This window comes from Anomaloglossus baeobatrachus, chromosome 3 (genome assembly GCF_048569485.1).
Source record: "Anomaloglossus baeobatrachus isolate aAnoBae1 chromosome 3, aAnoBae1.hap1, whole genome shotgun sequence".
Lineage (NCBI taxonomy): Eukaryota > Metazoa > Chordata > Amphibia > Anura > Aromobatidae > Anomaloglossus > Anomaloglossus baeobatrachus.
The window spans coordinates 603,364,241-603,384,085 of NC_134355.1; positions in this window are offsets into that span (position 1 = coordinate 603,364,241).

Consider the following 19,845-nt stretch of genomic DNA (forward strand, 5'->3'; position numbering starts at 1 on the left):
CCTTGAGGGACCGGCCGATGCGGTTGAGGGACCCGGTCTGCCCCTGCCCTATATATCGCCTCCCTCGCTGCCCGTACCGGTTGCCGCTGACCCCCCGCTCGGTCCGCTGCCCCCAACACCGGCAGCGGAGCCCATCCTATCCGCCCATGATGACCCGCCTCTGGAAGCAGCCCGCGGACGACCAGTCACCCGACCAACACCAAGCCCGCTTCCGTGGAAGATCGACCACCGGCAGGTGTCCGGCGCCGGAGTGAGCCTGTTGGTCCCGGAAGCCGTCGCGCCCCAGCTAATCCAGGCCCCGGCAGTCCGCCCAGCCAAGATGGAAGTACCCGGTGACCGGAAGGAGGTCCAGCGGGCAAAGCTGGCCGCTCCCACAAACCAGGCCTCGGCTGAGGCATCGCAGGGTTACCGCTGCAAGGCAGCACAGCAGGCCACGTCACAGCGGAGTCCCCCAGTGCAGAAGATGCCGGTTATAGCCAGCATGGGGGAGCTCTGGCTGGGCCCGACCCCCGCGCAGAGAGAGCCGGAGCATGAAGACGCTCTGTATTGAGAGCGGCAGCAGCGCCAGCTGGGCCGGGAGATCACGGCCCGAGAGAATCAGAAAGCAGAGGTGCCGGCCCGGACTATCAGGGAGAAAGAAAATCTCCGCAGTGCCACCTATCGGGCATGGGGCCCGACCTACGAAGGCCAAGTCTGGCAGTTTGACCCCCCCACCGTGGATGGGGGTTCATCTTTGAGCCCGGCCTGGAGGCAGAAGTGTTTGTGTCCCGCAGGGACGTGTACCAGCATTTGCCCGTTGGTCACCCCGAGTGGGACCTGGAGCCCGGAGAGCTGGTGAGCTACACCCGGCATTGTGGGGAGAGGGGATGGTTCACCCTCAACGTGAAAATGAGGGTGAGCCGCAGTGCCCTGAGGCACACCCAGTCCCCTACCCCGCCATACAGTCCTGATGAGTATGAAGAAGGGTATGAAAAGGTAGCGGTTCCCGGCTACCATACTGCCTATCACCGTTGGGACTTTGTTGATCCCCATTATTGCCTGTTTTAAAATAGACTTGGCTGAGAACTGGCAGGCCACCCAAAAACTATTGGGTTTGTAAATAATCCCGGACCACCCTTTCAGGTCCTACAGTCTCCGGAGAGGCTGGTTGGAGGAAGGGCCAGGGCAGAAGAGGCCGGGGTCCCGTCACCATTGCAACCGGTGACTACCCTCCGGGTCAGGGGTCCCCTGGACGTGGTGCCTCTGAGAGACTGCCGGGTAAGGAACTTATTACCCGGCCTGTATGGGCAAAACCCGGACCTGAACCCGTTTCCTGGACTGGAGAAAAGGTGTACTGACCTGGTTTTTAGAGGCAGCATCAGGGCTAGGTTTGCTTGGGTGGGCAAAATGAAAGGACCCGGTCCCGTCCCGTTCCTGTTTAATAAAAATGTCTTTTATATGTTTGCAATGTTAACCCCTTCACCCCCGGCCACTAAAACACCCTAATGACCGGGCCATTTTTTGCAATTCTGACCAGTGTCACTTTGACAGGTTATAACTCTGGAACGCTTCAACGGATCTTGTCGATTCTGACATTGTTTTTTCGTGACATATTGTACTTCATGTCAGTGGTAAATTTAGGCTGATATTTTTTGCGTTTATTTGTGAAAATGTAGGAAATTTTGCAAAAATTATGAAAATTTCACAATTTTCAAACTTTGAAAATTTATGCCCCTAAATCTGAGAGATAGGTCACACAAAATAGTTAATAAATAAACTTTCCCACTTGTCTACTTTCCATCAGCGAAATTTTCAAAACAATTTTTTTTTTCGTTAGGAAGTTAGAAGGGGTCAAATGTCATCAGCAATTTCTCATTTTTCCAACAAAATTTACAAAATAATTTTTTTTAGGGACCACATCACATTTGAAATGACTTTGAGAGGCCTAGGTGACAGAAAATACCCAAAAGTGACCCCATTCTAAAAACTGCACCCCTCACACTGCTCAAAACCACATCCAAGAAGTTTATTAACCCTTTAAGTGCTTCACAGGAACCAAAGCAATGTGGAAGGAAAAAAATGAAAATTTTACTTTTTAACCCAAAAATGTTACTTTAGACAAAACATTTTCATTTTTACAAGGGAGAAAAGAGAAAGTGCACCCTACAATTTATTGTGCATTTTCTCCTGAGTACGCAGATACCCCACATGTGGTAAAAATTGATTGTTTGGGTGCATGGCAGAGGTCGAAAGGGAAGGAGCGCCATTTGAATTATTGAACGCAAAATTAGCTGCACTCATTAGTGGACGCCATGTCGGGTTTGAAGACCCCCTGAGGTGCCTAAACAATGGAGCTCCCCCACAAGTTACCCCATTTTGGAAACTAGAGCCCTCAAATAATTTTTCTAGATGTTTGGTAAGCACTTTGAACACCTGGGGGCTTCACAGAAGTTTATATCGTTGAGCCGTGAAAAGAAGAAATATTTTTTTTACCACAAAACGGTTGCTTCAACTAGGTAGCTTTTTTTTCACAAGGGTATCAGGAAAAAATGCACCATAAAATGTATTGTACATTTTCTCCTGAGTACGCAGATACCTCATATGTGGAGGAAATCAAATGTTTGGACACACGGCATGGCTCGGAAAGCAAGGAGCGCCATTTGAATTTTTGAGTGCAAAATTAGCTGCACTCATTAGCGGACGCCATGTCGGGTTTGAAGACCCCCTGAGGTGCCTAAACAAGGGAGTTCCCCCCAAGTGACCCCATTTTGGAAACTAGAGCCCTCAAATAATTTTTCTAGATGTTTGATGTGCACTTTGAACCCCTGGAGGCTTCACAGAAGTTTATAACGTTGAGCCGTGAAAAGAAGAAATATTTTTTTTACCACAAAATGGTTGTTCAACTAGGTAGCTTTTTTTTTCACAAGGGTATCAGGAAAAAATTCACTATGAAATTTATAGTGCATTTTTTCCTGAGTACGGCGGTACCTTATATGTGGTGAAAAGTAATTGTTTGGGTGCATGGCGGGGCTCAGAAGAGAAGGAACGCCATTTGACAGCAAAATTGGTTGGAATCATTAGCGGACGCCATGTCACGTTTGGAGACCCCTTGGTGCTTAAACAGTGGAGCTCCCCCACAAGTGACTCCATTTTGGAAACTAGACCCCTCAAGGAGTTTATCTAGATGTGTAGCGAGCCCCAAGGGGCTCCACAGAAGTTGATAATGTTGAGCCAGGAATACAATTTTTTTTTTTTCACCACAAAACTGTCACTTGAACCAGGTAGCTTTTTTTTCCCCAAGGGTATCAGGAAAAAATGCATCATAAAACGTATTGTGCAATTTCTCCTGAGTACGCAGATACCTCATATGTGGTAGAAAGTAATTGTTTGGGCGCATGGCAGGGCTCAGAAGAGAAGGAATGCCATTTGACTTTTCAAACACACAGACGGGGTGCACTAATCGGCCACTGCAGGACGCACGGATGGATGCGATACAAAAAGCGTCAGGGATACGGAAAAAAAGTCACGCCAAAAATTGAGCAGGGATGCAGATACGTTATGTGCATCCCTGATCAGCACTTGGCGCCACGCACGGACGGATGCGATACAAAAAGCGTCGCAGATACGGAAAAAAGTCACGCCAAAAATTGAGCAGGGATGCCGATCCGTTATGTGCATCCCTGATCAGCGCTCGGCGGGACGCATGTACGGATGCGATACAAAAAGCGTCGGGGATACAGAAAACAGTCACGCCAAAAATTGAGCAGGGATGCAGATACGTTATGTGCATCCCTGATCAGTGCTTGGCGGGACGCACGGACGGATGCGATACAAAAAGCGTCGGGGATACGGAAAAAAAAAGTCACGCCAATAATTGAGCAGGGATGCAGATATGTCATCTGCATCCCTGATCAGCGCTCGGCGGGACGCACGGACGGATGAGGTGTAAAAATGAACAGGGGATACAGAAAAAGAAAAAGTTATACTCACAGTACCCAGAGGATCACTGACCAGAAGAGCTGCAGGAGGAACAGATGGCAGAGAGATGGACAGCTTTACAGGAGCAGTAGGCAGGACGTTGGGCAGATCAGCAGAATGCCCAGGAAGGACCCAGCGATGGAGGCAGATGTGATTGGGCCAGTTAAGACCTCGGACGACCCGGTGAAGGCAGGTAAGAGGACGTCGGGGGAGAGCAGAGGGGGAGAGAGCAGAGGGGGAGAAAGCAGAGGGGGAGGGGGAGAGAGCAGAGGGGGAGACCGGAGAGGGAGCTGCAGAAGCAGAATAGAGATAATGGGGGAGGCAGTCAGATCGCGGGGGGAGCAGATCGGGATGTCGGGGGGATGGCAGATCGGGGCATGGGGGGGCAGATCGCAGGGGGGCACGGGCAGGGGCCATCACGGGAGCGCGCAGGGGCACCACGGGAGCGCGCACGGGCTGCAAGGTGAGCACAGTACTCACGTGCAGCAGGAGCGGTGACCTCAGATACGGCGGCGGCAGCAGCAGCGGTGGCATGGTACCACAAGTACCAGCCACTGCACGCTGCAGACATGTTGGAGGAGGGCTCGCAGGCCAGCACAGGCCTGGGGAGGGTGGCCACCGGCAGATCAGACCGCCCAACTGCACACTGATTGGAGCGATTGCGCGTCATAGCACGATCACTCCAATCAGTGCTGCAGGGGCTGGGGGCGGCATTTTAGAGCTCTAGCTATGATTTGTTGAAGCTGCTAGAGCAGATCATAGCCGGATCTCACAGTATCGCAGTAATTCTGGCATTATTTTTGCCGAAATTAGTGCAAACGATGTGGTTGGCGGTTCAGATTTGCACAGCCAATCACATCGATCGTCAATAGGGGGTGGCGATGCCACCCCCCTGGGGTCAAGCAAAGGTCCCCTGCTGTAAGAAACAGCAGGGAACATCATTTGAAAGCCGTTGCTATGGCCACGGCAATCAAATGAAGTTTAGGCCGTAAAATTACGTCCCTGGTCGTTAAGTCACGTTAAAATAGGACGTAATTTTACTGCCCGCGGTCATGAAGGGGTTAAAGCATAGCGCCTCCCATCTTGGGATGAACGAAAAGTAACCGTACATGTAAATATGTTAGTATATTTGTTAATTGTTTTTATCTTTTTCAGTTACAAAATAAACGGTGGTGGTTGAACAGCCCGCGGACGGTCTGTGGTTAACCAAGGGGGAGTGTTACGCCCTGGACTAGCCAGGTAGTCACAGGTAGACCCCCGCATTACACCTGTCCCCTAAAAAGGTGTCATTAGCCAAACTTTAAACCCTAGTAACCCCCCTCAGTGCTTGATGGACACACCAGGGGGTGGAGCCAGGCGGTTGGCCATGCCCACCAAGGAGTTCAGAGAGCCTGAGGTGGGATAAACGTTAGTCAGTCAGTTAGTGATTAGTAGTGCAAGCAGGCCTGTGCCCAAGTCTGCAGCAGTCTGACAGGTGCCAGGGTTGGAGCCCTGGTACCTTGGCTAGGAGGCAAACGGTGGCCTTAGCCTGCAAGAGCCGGGAAGACAGCTCGGTGGAACTGTGGTGGACTGGGACAGGGTAGTGGCCCGCCAGTACCGACCTGGGGAACCGACTCGGAAACCGGAGCACAAACGGGGTACTCAGACCCTGAAACGAGGTCCAGAACCCACCGGACTGAGTTAATTAACTGATTGTGGTCTGGACTATAGGTCTTTTCCCACCCAAGTCTCGACTGAAGACAACAGTCCAGCGAGTGGGATAAAAAGCCACTGCACAGGCAGAGAGATCCCACGGGCCAGTGTCTGCGGGCAAAAGGGCTCTCCCGACATCTACCAGGCCATGGAGCGGACTCCTGACGCTGAAGCACAGGAAGCCCAAGTACACAACACGGTGCAGGAGAAAGGCCAAGACCACCGAACCGGGTGGGGGACCAGACGCAGCCGGCTGCGGGCACTGACCACCATCAACTTGGTTTACCAGAGACTTGTGTGTGTTAATAACTGTGAATACAATAGTGCTATCTGGCCGCACACCGCCCTGCACCGTCCAGCTCTCCCCAACGGGTCCCAGGGCCATCATCCCTACCCATGGAAGGGTTAACATCTTGCTGCACTACCATCTCCCTTGGGTGCCCAGTAATCGCAGTGGTGGTGTCCAACTTCAACCACAACTCGTGGGTGGCGTCATGAACTCAAACACGGCTCCAGCCGTGCACCTACCTACCCCAATCCAAAAGCGTCAGCACCCCTTTCAGAGTGAAGTGACCTCGGGTCCGGAGGCGCTCGAGCCACCCACCAACGAGCCCGGACCCGAGCGACTCAGCTGCAGCCGAGCGCGGGGCAGTACAAGTGTATACTATGGTTCAGATTTGAACAGCCAATCACAGCGATCGTGGATGGAGGGTGGCGATGCCACCTCCCAGGGGTTAAGCCAAGGTCCCCTGCTGTAAGACGACAGCAGGGCCCCTCATTTGAAAGCCATTTCTATGACCACGGCACATCCTATTGTTAAGTAACATAAAAATAGGACGTAATGCTATGGCCCATGATCGTGAAGAGGTTAATTCTAACATGGCTGTTGAATTCCCTACACAGGCTTTTATACAGGCTATGAATGTCCTTCCTTATTGAATGAACCACACTATGTGATGTTAACAGCTGCAAGGCATTGGAAAGCTCACCTGGGCGCATTTGATGTCATGTGAACCGTCTATAGCTAATGCAATGTTCTGCCATGTGTAAAATGGTGGCTGGCATTTTTTTGGCGATTTACACCAGTTGAATGCCAAACTGTTCAAATTTAGAAGAAACTGAAAATTTCATAAAATTTTAGATGAATTAAATTCACATAGAATCGATTAGCTCATATCTACTTGCCAAACCTAAACATTTAGATATGCAAATAAACATATGATGTGTGAAGGAGAGGAATCCGTCAAAAAGGCGAAAGCGGATTGGAGGCTCTATAAGGAAGGAATATGAGTTTTATTTCCTTTATACTCTAGTATAGCAAAGAGTCAAATCAAAACCTCAGATAAAAAAAATCCCTAAGTGCTTTATTAAAAAAATGTAATCAACTACAATACTTAGAATTAGTATTGACAAATTCATTAATTACCTATGCAATAAAATTAATACAGAGCTTTTGCTGCATGCATTAAAGAAATTAAAAAATGATAGAATTACAGAGTTTTGTTCACCCCCTCCCCAAAAATCAAATAAAATTAATCAATTAGTTCTAGGCAACCTAAAAAGAACTTTCATCCAGTTCAGTGAAAGGTAAAAAAATAAGATGTTATGTAAATAAAGTTCTGTACATATATATAGTGCAAGTAAAACTAACAAGAAAAAAAGCTTAATGACGCTCCGAAAGCATGGTCCAAAATAGCTTCATCAATGAGGGGTTAAATATTTCCATAGTTTCCATTACCGGACCCTTTAAGAGAAACACAATCAGTGGGAGCAGTTTATATATGGAAAATTAACTTTAAATGGGATCATTATGTTGTTGGCTCGTGAAGTTAATAGAGCTCCTAAGTGTTTTTCCAATGAGTAAAAAAAAAATATCCAACAGACGAACTTCCAGCATCTTTGCTTAAAATATACCGGCAACACTTTATCCAACTTAGCAAGAAAATATTTTGTTTTTCTTGCTAAGTATGCTTAAAGGGGTTGGCCCCTTTTACCTTTATTTTAGCCCACTGGCTCAGTGATGTGAAATATAACAAACTAAGTTGTACTTATGCACCACGAGTCCAGTACTGCCTTTCCGCTGCTAGACCAGTCGTTGTTGATTGGCTGCAGTGGTATCACTTTAACTCCTTCAGCCCCCGGGCATTTTCCGTTTTTGCGGTTTTGTTTTTTGGCCCCCTTCTTCCGAGAGCCGTAATATTTTTATTTTTCCGTCAATCTTGCCATATGGGGGCTTGTTTTTTGCGGGATGAGTTGTACTTTTAAATGAAATCATAGCTTTTACCATATAGTGTACTGAAAAACAGCTAAAAAATTCCAAGTGTGGAAAAACTGTAAAAAAAAGTGTGATCGCACAATATTTTTTGTGATGTTTTATTCACCGTGTTCACTATATGGTAAAACTGATGTGTGGGTGTGATGCCTGAGGTTGGTGTGAGTTTGAAGACACCAAACATATATAGGTTTACTTGTATCTAAGGGGTTAAAAAAATTCACAAGCTTGTCCAATAAAACCCGTAGCGTTCTCATTTTTTGGGATCTATGGCTCAGTGATAGCTTATTTTTTGCATCTCGAGCTGACATTTTTAATGGTACCATTTTTGCGCAGATGCTACGTTTTGATCACCTGTTATTGCATTTTGCGTAAAACTTGTGGTGACCAAAAAACGTAATTTTGGCGTTTGGAATTTTTTTCCCACAACGCCGTTTACCAATCAGCTTGATTTTATATTTTGATAGATCGGGCATTTCTGAACGCGGCAATACCAAATATGTGTATATTTATTTTTTTTTAACCCTTTAATTTTCAATGGGGTGGAAGGGGGGTGATTTGAACTTTTATTTTTATTTTTTTTTTAAACCTTTTTGTTTACTTTTTTTTTATTTTATTAGCCCCCTAGGGGGCTATAGTGATCAGCAATCCAATCACTCTGCTCTGTATGCTGATCACAGCTATACAGCTGTAAACAGTAGATATGATCACTTCCTGATTAATTTGGCTCCGGGCCGAGTGAAACTGAAAGTGACTCGTCATAGCTACAGGCGTCATCACATAACCTTGTGCTACCATGGCAACCACCGAAAGTCACGTGACCACGCACGCGACTTTCGGTAGGGGCGGCGGTAAGTGAAAATCATGGCCGCGCGCATATACATCTCGCTGACAGACTTTGGCAGTGAGATGTAAGGGGTTAAATGTTGCAAGTGGAAGCGATTCCACTCCTAACATGCAGGCACACATGTTAGCTGTTGAAAACAGCTCATATGTACGCGGATCGCTGCAACCTGCCCGCGGTAGGGGGCGGGGCTTAACATCACACTCTCCTTGACGGATAGATCCGTCAAGGGTCGTGAAGGGGTTAACAGCTCTGCATTCAAACACTGAAGGGTAAAACTGTAAGGTCATTCTGGGCATTGGCTGAGGCCTGGGGTTCTAGTCGTGCACCTGCCCGATGCACTACATGAAACACGGTTGAGTGGTGAGTGGTGGAGCCCATGTAGTGTGGTTACCTGAGGGCTGTGATTTTTTTTCACATGCTATACAAAAAGACAGTTTGCACTCTGATAATGCTAAAGTATGGAAACCATGAATGTGTGAACATGGACCTGCATTACTGCTAAGGAAAATCTAAGAAAAATGAGATATTTAGAATATAGAAATGGCCATTTGTATATCTGCCCAGTTGCCCCTTCACGGCATATCTCGTAACTGGGTACCTAACGCTATGCTGAAGCCTCTCTCTAGGTTAAAAACCTCCTGTGTATGGCCACGTAGGAACCTGCTATATAGGATAAGATTACCTGTGGCAACTGGGGGAGGGGTGCATGGTCAGAAGGTTTTTAACCTAGAGAGAGGCTTCAGCATAGCGTTAGGGACCCAGTTACGAGATATGCCGTGAAGGGGCAACTGGGCAGATATACAAATGGCCATTTATATATGCTAAATATCTCATTTTTCTTAGATTTTCCTTAGGGCCGTTTCACATTTGCGCTGTTTTGATGGAAACTGGATCCGTCACATATGTCGTAAGTTCATTTATTTACAGTTGAAGCGCGAAACCATGCGGGTTGTGTCTTTCATGCAGTACCCGCATGTGTCCACATGATGTCGTGCTTCCACTGTAAATAAATGAACTGTATTGTATGTCTAACGGAGTCCGTTTCCGTCAAAACAGCGCAAATGTGAAACGGCCCTTAGCAGTAATGCAGGTCCATGTTCACACATTCATGGTTTCCATACTTTAGCATTATCAGAGTGCAAACTGTCTTTTTGTATTTTATGTCATGTTCAGTTATGCACCTGTTCACACGTCAGGGCGACGAGTGCAGTCAGTTTTTTTTGTCTTTTCACATGCTGATGTCGCGGGCGGAGGAGGGGACGCTGCGCTCTCCCACTGCTCGGGTCCGGCTGCTGCTGCCGCTGCTCGGTGGTGGCTCGAGCGTTGGGCCGGATCCCGGGGACTCGAGCGGCATTCCTCGCCCGTGAGTGAAAAGGGTGGGGATTGATTGTGAGGATTTGATATTGTCCGTGACACCACCCACGGTTGTGGTGATATTGGTGACACCACCGCTGCTCTGGACGGGGATCCCGGGAGCGATGACAGGGAGCAGCCTGGATGTTAGTTCTCCACTCCGTGGGTAGGGGGGGGTTTGGTTGTCCCGGGGCCCGGTGATGGGGGTAGGGGTGAATGGCAGGTGGGTTACGGGGCCTGGTGAGGTGCAGGGTCGCAGGGGCAGCGCTGTGCCGCACGGCACTGTGGTACTCACTCAGACAATGATGAGGACACAGTTCTCGGTAAAACACACGGCTGGATGGACGGGTCCCACAGACGGCTGCGGTGTTTCTCCTCCCGGCAGGTTGATGGTGACTGCCTTTCCCTGCACCTGTGTAACGTGTACGGTTCCAATGGGTTCCCACCGGTTACCCGCTCCCCAAGCTTGGATGGGTGCTGAAAGAGCCCCTTTTGCCCGCAGGCTCTGGCCCTGGGAACTTTAGCCTTGGCGGTGACTGTGTTTCCCTCTCTCAGTTGGACTGTTGCCTTCTGTCGGGACTTTGCTGCTGGGAAACCCAGGAGGTTCCCTTCGCTAACGGATTTGGCAAATTCACGGCGACTCCTAGCCTTGCCGGGGTCTGTAAGCCCCTGCCGGATGGTGCTGGCTTCTCTTTGCGTACCGGTCCGGTACCGCCGGGCCACCGCCCGTCCACGGTCCTTACGGCTGGCTCTAATAGGCCTCTCCTGCAGACGGTCCCCACCATCTGCCAACCTTGCTGATCCGTCCGGGCCACACACCCGGACCAACTTCAGGCTTCTCTACTGCCACTTTCCTCCTTCCATTTGTACTTCCAAAACTAATCTGCCCTATTTTTCCCGCCTCCAGGACTGTGAACTCCTCGGTGGGCGGGGCCAACCGCCTGGCCCACCCCCTGGTGTGGACATCAGCCCCTGGAGGAAGGCAACAAGGGTTTTTGTCTGACTTCGGTGTGCCTGACCGGGAGTGTGGGGTGTGTTGGTGTTGTGCTTGTGACGTCCTGGCTTGCCCAGGTTGCCACACTGACGGTCCTGAAGAATCACAGACAAACTCTTGGTTGCTGATTTACACTCTAACTTTACTAAAACACCACCGATTCTCTCCTTTGGAGAGGTACACGTACTTTATAAAGTACAACATGGCTCTTCCCATATCAGCTATATACAGAGTCCTACCAGCTCCTGAGAATATACAGATCTTCCACTCCAGGTCATTCGGCAAGTAACTTCTCCCTTAGGCCCCCTTCACACGTCCGTGATACACGTGCGTGTTTGGTCCGTTTCCGTATATACCGGAGACACGGCCAAACGTGCACCAATGTTAATCTATGATTGTGGTCACACGTCCGTTATTTCATTATGTCCGTGTGTGCGTGTCCGTGATCCGTATGTGTTTGCGTTTGGCACGGATGCATGTCCGTTATCTGCACGGAGCACGCACACGTGGACACAATGAAAGTCTATGGGTATGTGCACACACGTTAGTAAACACGTATGCATATACCTATAGTCCGTGTCCGTTTGGTGTTTTTATTTCTAGTGATGTCGGCTATTCTTTCTATTTCTGTGTATGTCGGTCAATCTCCCTGAGTCCGTCGGTCAGTCTCTCTGTCGGTCTCTCTGTCTGTCTGTCCCTCTCTCACAGTCTGTCGGTCAGTTTCCCCCCCTCTCTCATACTTACCGTTCCCCGATCTCCGGCGCAGCGCTGCACGGCATTCACACTGCTGCGGCGGCTTTTACTATTTTGAAAAAGCCGGCCGCCCATTAAACAATCTCGTATTCCCTGCTTTCCCCGCCCACCGGCGCCTATGATTGGTTACAGTGAGACACGCCCCCACGCTGAGTGACAGGTGTCACACTGCACCCAATCACAGCAGCCGGTGGGCGTGTCTATACTGTGCAGTAAAATAAATAAATAAATAATTAAAAAAAAACGGCGTGCGGTTCCCCCCAATTTTAATGCCAGCCAGATAAAGCCATACGGCTGAAGGCTGGTATTCTCAGGATGGGGAGCTCCACGTTATGGGGAGCCCCCCACCCTAACAATATCAGTCAGCAGCCGCCCAGAATTGCCGCATACATTATATGCGACAGTTCTGGGGCTGTACCCGGCTCTTCCCGATTTGCCCTGGTGCGTTGGCAAATCGGGGTAATAAGGAGTTAATGGCAGCCCATAGCTGCCAATAAGTCCTAGATTAATCATGTCAGGCGTCTATGAGACACCCTCCATGATTAATCTGTAAGTTACAGTAAAAAAACACACACACCCGAAAAAATCCTTTATTTGAAATAAAAAACACACACAAATTCCCTCATTACCAATTTATTAACCCCGACAAACCCTCCATGTCCGGCGTACTCCACGGACCTCCAGCGTCGCGTCCAGCTCTGCTGCATGGAGGTGACAGGAGCAGCAGAAGACACCGCCGCTCCGGTCACCTCCACACAGCAAATGAGGTGAGTAGCGCGATCAGCTGCTGTCAGTCAGGTAACTCGCGGCCACCGCTGGATCCAGCGGTGGCCGCGGGTAACCTCAGTGACAGCAGCTGATCGCGCTACTCATCTCATTAGCTGCGTGAAGGTGACCGGAGCGGCGGTGTCTTCTGCTGCTCCGGTCACCTTCATGCAGCAGAGCTGGACGCGACGCTGGAGGTCCGTGGATGTGTTTTTTATTTCAAATAAAGGATTTTTTCGGGTGTGTGTGTTTTTTTACTGTCACTTACAGATTAATCATGGAGGGTGTCTCATAGACGCCTGACATGATTAATCTAGGACTTATTGGCAGCTATGGGCTGCCAATAACTCCTTATTACCCCGATTTGCCAACGGCACCAGGGCAAATCGGGAAGAGCCGGGTACAGCCCCAGAACTGTCGCATATAATGTATGCGGCAATTCTGGGCGGCTGCTGACTGATATTGTTAGGGTGGGGGGCTCCCCATAACGTGGAGCTCCCCATCCTGAGAATACCAGCCTTCAGCCGTATGGCTTTATCTGGCTGGCTTTTAAATTGGGGGGAACCGCACGCCGTTTTTTTTAAATTATTTATTTATTTTACTGCACAGTATAGACACGCCCACCGGCTGCTGTGATTGGGTGCAGTGTGACACCTGTCACTCAGCGTGGGGGCGTGTCTCACTGTAACCAATCATAGGCGCCGGTGGGCGGGGAAAGCAGGGAATAGGAGATTGTTTAATGAGCGGCCGAATTTTTCAAAATAGTAAAAGCCGCCGCAGCCGTGTGAATGCCGTGCAGCGCCGGTGATCGGGGATCGGTGAGTATGAGAGAGGGGGGGACACTTCAGTCAATCGGGGGATTAGCGGTCACCGGTGAATCCTTCACAGGTGACCGCTAATCAGTACTCGACACAGACAGAGCCGCGGTATGAGGATGAAGTCGGGTGAAGTTCACCCGAGTTCATTCTCATCGCGCAACTCTGTCTGCTGTCAGCCGACATTTATAAACGACATTGTGCATCACACACACGGACATTACACACGGACATTACACGTACACATACATGTTAATTCCACACGCACACACGGACGTTCTGCACACAAACACGGCTAGCATACGCAATTCACACAGGTGCCACACGGACCATAAAAACGGACACAAAAACGGGACACGGACCCGAAAAACGGCCCGTAACACACGTGCGTGTTTTTCACGGACGTGTGAAGGGGGCCTTAAGGATATAGGCACTGATCTTCTCCCCCACTACCTCAGTCTGCCTGCTGACCACAGAGGTGCTGCTGATACATCTCCTGAGACACTACTCTGTAACAACCTTCTGTAGGTCACCAACTACAGTGTTCCTTCTGTCCAATGCTTCGGCCTGTTCTCTATCACACCATACTGCTCTTGCTTTCTTTTACTGCTCTCACTTCATCCTCAACTCTTACTGGCTAAAACAGGAAATCCTACCTGCCATATTCCCCTAAACTGTGGGCCAGGCATTCTTCTTTCACCATTGCAGTCCTATCACTGTACCTTCTATCTGAACCTACTTCTAGCATTTAAAGAATTTGGGGAGGACAGTGTCATCTAGCGGTAGCTGGCAGGACTGTGGCATAACCCACAGGAACACATATAACACTCTAATATTTATATATATATATATATATATATATATATATATATATATGTCGCGGGCGGGGAGGGAGCCATCGCTGCTGCGCTCTCGCTGGCGCTCGGGTCCAGCGCTGCTGCTGCTCGGTGGCTCGAGCGGTGGGCCGGATCCGGGGACTTGAGCGGCGCTCCTCGCCTGTGAGTGAAAGGGGTGATTTGGTTTGGGGATTTGGTCCATGATGCCACCCACGGGTTGTGGTGAGGTTGGACACCACCGCTGCTGTTGACGGGGATCCCGGGAGCGATGGCAGGGAGCAGCTGGGATGTTGGTTCTCCCTCCATGGGTAGGGGGTTGGTGGTCCCGGGGCCTGGTGAGGTGACGGGGAAGCAGGGTTGGCAAGGTGCAGGGGGGGCGCTTGGACTGCGCAGGGCGGTGCCGGACGGCACGGTAGTACTCACTCAGCCACAAATAGATGCAAGTCTCTGGTAAAACAAACGGCTGGATGGACGGGTCCTGCAGCCGGCTGCTGTGGTTTCTCCCGGATGGTTGGTGGTGGCTGCCTTTCCCTACACCTGTTGTGTTTCTTCGGTCCCGATGGCTTCCCACCGGTAACCCGCTTCCCAGCGTGTATATGCGCCGGAGGAGCCCTTTTGCCCACAGGCTCTGGCACTGGGAACTCTAGCTGTGGCGGTAGCTGTATTTCCCTTGTGCTGTTTGGACGGTTGCCTTCAATCAGGTCTTGGCAGTTTGGGAACCCCTGGGGTTCCGGTCACTAACGGATTTGACCTGTTTAACGGTGACTCCAAGCCTGCTCGGGGTCCGCAGGCCCTGCCGGTTTGTGCTGGCTTCACTTCGCTCCCCGGTTCGGTACCGGCGGGCCACCGCCCGTCCCCGGTCCTACGGTTCCGCGTTGATCTGCCTCTCCTGCAGACAGCCACCACCGTCTGCCAACCTTGCTCTCGGTGCCCGGGCCACGTACCCGGACACAGTCAGTTTGCTCCTCTACTACCACTTCACTCCTCTCACTTTGACCTCCCTAACTCATCTCTCCACTCCACTCAACTAACTTCCTTTCCTGCCTCCAGGACTGTGAACTCCTTAGTGGGTGGGGCCAACCGCCTGGCTCCACCCCACCTGGTGTGGACATCAGCCCCTGGAGGGAAGAAACAAGGATTTGTGTCTGACTGGTGTGCCTATCTCGGGGTGGGGGGTGTTGTGTTGTAGTACCTGTGACGACCTGGCTAGTCCAGGGCACCACATTCCCCCTTGGTTAAATGCAGACCGTCCGCGGGCTGCCCGTCCATCACCGGTTTTATTTTTTATTCAAAACTGCAAAAGGTAAAAACATATGAAAACATTCAATAAAAGCATATTTATGAACTTCCCTTAACGGGAGGCACAGTACTTCAACGTTACAAACGGTAGACATTTTTTTATTAAAACAGACGGCTTCCGCTCTCCCACCCAAACAACCTGGCCCTGATGCTGCCCCTAAGAAGTGGGCAGCACCCCTTGACCCCAGTCCAGATCCAGGCTGCCCGAGCGGGAACGGGTACGGTGTTTTGCACCCGACTGTGACTTCAGGGGACCCCACGTCCATGGGGGACCCCTGACCCCCGGAGGATCGCCACCGGTTGCTGTAGTGGCGGGCCTGGGCCATCTCTTTCCTCCAGGCCCATCCTCCAAATTAGCCTCTCCGGAGGCGGCAACGGAAACATGCCCAACATATTTACATTTCCACCAGTTTGTGGGTGCCCTGCAAGTTCTCAGGCATGTCCATAAGCAGTTTCTTCTGCAATGGTACAAAGGGTCCCTGCGGGGACTACTTGCCAGCAATGGCCGGATCAATCACAATGCCAATCAGGTAAAAACTTTGGTTGATTACTTTCATTTAACAGGTAACGGTACTGGTGGTCCCAACGGGGACAATGGTGCAACAGAGTAACCGCTGACTTTGGGGCGGCTACCACCGCGGGGGGGCAGCCCAATCGGGGACCGGACGGTACATCGGGTTCTCCTTCCATAGGCAGTGCAGTCCAGAACCGCTGATTGTCGTTGGAAACGGTGGAGGGGGCAGCGTGCTCGGGACCTCCTCTTCCATCAGCTGCACTCTCTCGGGACCTCCTGCTGTGGTACCGGCCCCCGGCTCCCACTCAATCAAGGCTGGTTCAGGAACTTGGGTGGCCTGATCACGACGCAGCACGGCCGCTGCGGCCCCTTGCTCACGGGCCCACACCACGGCGACCATTCTGCGCACCTCCGCCTTCCAATCCAGCAGCTGTTGCAAGCTCTGCGCCCTCAGCTTCAAGCAGAACCGGCCCAGCTCCCGTTCCAGCCACGCAGCGGTCCCGGTGGGGAGCTCACCCGGGCCGCAGTCTTCAAAGGCTACTCCTTATCTGCCTCTCCAGAGCTTAGACGCTCCAGTGGCGGGCGCTTCCGCGCTCCAGCCCGAAGACGCCGCCATCCTTCCATCCGCGCCCCCCTTGGTCTTTTCTCAGCACCTCCTCTTCAGGGGCGGAGCTTCGGCTTTCGCGCCTCCACTGCTCGAGAAGACGCTCGAGCGGGAAAATCTTCGCGCCCAAGATGGCGGCTTCTGAAATTTTTCGGCCGGACACCGCCGGCGGGACACAAGGCGCACCTCTACCAGCCGGTAGAACGGTAAGATCCTGTTCGTGATGCCAAGTTGTCGTGGGCGGGTAGGGAGCCGTCGCTTCTGCGCTCTCGCTAGCGCTCAGGTCCGGCGCTGCTGCGGCTGCTGCTGCTCGGTGGCTCAAGCGGTGGGCCGGATCCGGGGACTCGAGCGGCGCTCCTCGCCCGTGAGTGAAAGGGGTGATTTGGTTTGGGGATTTGGTCCGTGACACCACCCACGGGTTGTGGTGAGGTTGGGCACCACCGCTGCTGTTGACGGGGATCCCGGGAGCGATGGCAGGAAGCAGCTGGGATGTTGGTTCCCCCTCCGTGGGTAGGGGGTTGGTGGTCCCGGGGCCCGGTGAGGTGACGGGGAAGCAGGGTTGGCAAGGTGCAGGGGGGGCGCTTGGACTGCATAGCGCGGTGCCAGACGGCACGGTAGTACTCACTCAGCCACAAATGGATGCAAGTCTCTGGTAAAACAAACGGCTGGATGGACGGGTCCTGCAGCCGGCTGCTGTGGTTTCTCCCAGACGGTTGGTGGTGGCTGCCTTTCTCTGCACCTGTTGTGTATCTTCGGTCCCGATGGCTTCCCACCAGTAACCCACTCCCCAGCGTGTATATGCGCCAGAGGAGCCCTTTTGCCCGCAGGCTCTGGCCCTGGGAACTCTAGCTGTGGCGGTAGCTGTATTTCCCTTGTGCTGTTTGGATGGTTGCCTTCAATCGGGTCTTGGCTGTTTGGAAACCCCTGGGGTTCCAGTCACTAACGGATTTGACCTGTTTAACGGTGACTCCAAGCCTGGTCGGGGTCCGCAGGCCCTGCCAGTTTGTGCTGGCTTCACTTCGCTCCCCGGTTCGGTACCGGCGGGCCATCGCCCGTCCCCGGTCCTACGGTTCCGCGTTGATCTGCCTCTCCTGCAGACGGCCACCACCGTCTGCCAACCTTGCTCTCGGTGCCCGGGCCACGTACCCGGACACAGTCAGTTTGCTCCTCTACTACCACTTCACTCCTCTCACTTTGACCTCCCTAACTCATCTCTCCACTCCACTCAACTAACTTCCTTTTCCGCCTCCAGGACTGTGAACTCATCAGTGGGTGGGGCCAACCTCCTGGCTCCACCCCAACTGGTGTAGACATCAGCCCCTGGAGGGAGGCAACAAGGATTTTGTGTCTGGCTGATGTGCCTGTCTCGGGGTGGGGGTGTTGTGTTGTAGTACCTGTGACGACCTGGCTAGTCCAGGGCGCTATATATATATATATATATATATATATATATAAATAAAAGCACCCTCCTACAAAACCATGTGAAGTCTGGTGCTGGCCACTGTATATCAGCCTTGATTTGGTTAAATATGAGCCGAGCTTTAGTCCTTGACAGTACCCACTGCACATTGAATGAAAAATTGAATGAAACTGTGCTGTTCATCTCCATTCAATGTGATAACATCTGATTGTAGAAGTCTTAAACCATCACCTATCCAGAGGACATCAACATTATATGTTCAGACAACTCCATTAATTCAGTAAACATTAGAATATTTACATCACCTCTATATACCATTCTCATGTGTTCCTCAGCTATATTCACATCTTGACCTTCTACAATAGAATTTCTGTATTCCCTACTAGAGTTGAGCGCGGTTCGCGGTTCGAGGTTCTCCAGTTCTAGGCTCGAGTGATTTTGGGGCCTGTTCTAGATCGAACTAGAACTCGAGCTTTTTGCAAAAGCTCGATAGTTCTAGAAACGTTCGAGAACGGTTCTAGCAGCAAAAAAACAGCTAATTCCTAGCTGGCTTTCCGCTGTAATAGTGTAAGTCACTCTGTGACTCACACTATCAAGACATTTCAGTGTATAGTGTGCGTGAACAGCGCCTTCAGATCACTGCTGTTTGCCATTTTTTTTTTTTTTTCCTTGTCTTCCTTCCCTAAGCGCGCGCGTCTTGTGGGGCGGGCCAGCATGTCAGCCAATCCCAGACACACACACAGCTAAGTGGACTTTTAGCCAGAGAAGCAACGGCATGTGTGATAGGATGTCCATGTCACATGTCCCTGCATTAAAAACCGGACATTTTCCTCCAGCACGCCATTATCTGCCTTCTGCGTCCTTGGTGTCAGACATCACTGGTGCAGCTCCGTCCTAAATCCTATCGCCGATACAGCTGTATGCGCTCCATCCACAGCGCTGGACAGCTTAGGGAGAGCACTTTCTATCAGTCCTTTTAAGGGCTCGTACCGGCAGGGTCAGAGCCATAGGTGACAGGTCCTGAAAACAGCGACAGCGTCTGTGTAGCTAAGGTCAGGGATTTCGTCGCTGCATTTCCCCATTAGGAGGGAATAGAAAGGCAGGCTTCCATTCCTCTAACCAGAGCCCCACAATCCTGGCACTGTACTCTCCTGTCCTCTGCACACTCCAACTCATTATAACTAAGCCATTATACTAGCAAACAGTCAGTGTACCTAGTGGCATCCTAAACGTGGCTATTGGACTTTTGTGTAGTCACACTAGTGGAAAGATATTTGCAGCACGTCTGCCTGCATTGCACACTCAAACTCTTTTTAACTAAGCCATTATACTAGCAAACAGTCAGTGTACCTAGTGGCATCCTAAACGTGGCTATTGTACTTTTGTCTCGTCACACTAGTGGAAAGATATTTGCAGCACGTCTGCCTGCATTGCACACTCAAACTCTTTTTAACTAAGCCATTATACTAGCAAACAGTCAGTGTACCTAGTGGCATCCTAAACGTGGCTATTGGACTTTTGTGTAGTCACACTAGTGGAAAGATATTTGCAGCACGTCTGCCTGCATTGCACACTCAAACTCTTTTTAACTAAGCCATTATACTAGCAAACAGTCAGTGTACCTAGTGGCATCCTAAACGTGGCTATTGTACTTTTGTCTAGTCACACTAGTGGAAAGATATTTGCAGCACGTCTGCCTGCATTGCACACTCAAACTCTTTTTA